This window comes from Carlito syrichta, unplaced genomic scaffold (assembly GCF_000164805.1).
Source record: "Carlito syrichta isolate Samal-C Ts95f unplaced genomic scaffold, Tarsius_syrichta-2.0.1 Scaffold311643, whole genome shotgun sequence".
NCBI classification, from domain to species: domain Eukaryota; kingdom Metazoa; phylum Chordata; class Mammalia; order Primates; family Tarsiidae; genus Carlito; species Carlito syrichta.
The window spans coordinates 2,941-4,216 of NW_007255739.1; the positions used below are offsets into that span (position 1 = coordinate 2,941).

Sequence of the window (1,276 nt, forward strand, 5' to 3'; positions counted from 1 at the left end):
AGCCCTGAAGTCAGTAATTCTGCAACAAAGGATGTTCCTTACTAATAAATGACAGCTGGCTACCTTCCACAGACACCCACAAACTTGCCCTCTCTTTCCTCCTTCCATGGAGAGTTGGTGAAAACGTCATTGTAGACCTGTCTCCGGAGACCATCCCTCAGAGCTCCTTTCTGCCCAGGTATTGAGGGTCCAGGAGCAATTCCAGAGATGAACTCTCAAGGGAGTTGGGGATTTGGCTTGTCTGTGATGACTCAGGCCCGGATAAAAGCTGATGCTTGCTGAATGTTTCCCCTTATGAACCCTTCAATCCTCACAACAATCCCATTTCACACATGAGGAAACTGAGGCAAAGTCCACACAGCTGACACACCAGATATGGCTCTCTTCCTAACATAGCAGCTTGCTGGGCACAGGTCTGGTGCTGGATGGTGAGGTGGGCTAGTTCTGATGGTTACTTCCTTGTGGACCTCAAACCTCCATTCTCTCCCTCCACCCTTGGCTTGTACACAGGTGCCTTTTCTTTTTCTTGTTCTGGCTACAAGTTTATTTCACACAATATTCCCCTCCACGTCCTCCTCTAAACTGGAATTCAGTTACTGACCCAGCCCCAGCCTCCGCTTTCTTGTCAGCACCAGGGGCACAGCACTCCATCTGTTGGTGTCTCTGTCAGCTTCCCCTCTTGTGAGCTTTGTATGTCATTCCCCCTCCAGACCTTTGGTCTGAGGTCTGCCAGTCTCTGGACGGCTGTGGTGCAGGGTGGCTGGCACAATCTCAAGGGGCAGATGAAGGTAATGATGTAGAGAGTGAATACCCTCATTGGTAGGGTACCAGTTGAAATGTCTCCAGTCAAACTGTTCCTTCACATAGCCTCGAAACTTGAGAGACTGCGTGGCCTTCCTGACATGAAGGTTGGGCACATTCTTGTCAACCAGCTCTGGATGCTTAGGCACATGGACGTCCTTCTAGGCCACCATCACTGCCTCTTTGAAAAGGAGCTCATAGATGGCAATCTGGTTCTTTTTGGGCATCGACATCACGATGGCGACAGGCTCGAGGGCCGAGGCTGGAAAGGCAGGTGCTTTTTCATGATTCCCTCAAGGCCTTGCTGCTTTTCTCTCCTCTCGGGCCTTAGCTGAGGACGCCACATCTAGCCAGAGTTTCAGCCATGCAGGGGAAAGGGATAGGAGGTTGGACTCATTTCCCTCAGGAAGGAACTGAGGCTCTTTATGCTCCATCCGCAGAGCATTTATCTTTCTCAAAATATCCAGAGATGTGA

General features: G+C 50.4%; 1 pseudogene; it reads right to left on the bottom strand.

Annotated features, from left to right (window-relative positions):
* Positions 1–543: 543 nt before the first annotated feature.
* LOC110596615 lies at positions 544–1,034 on the bottom strand (annotated as a pseudogene).
* Positions 1,035–1,276: the final 242 nt, after the last annotated feature.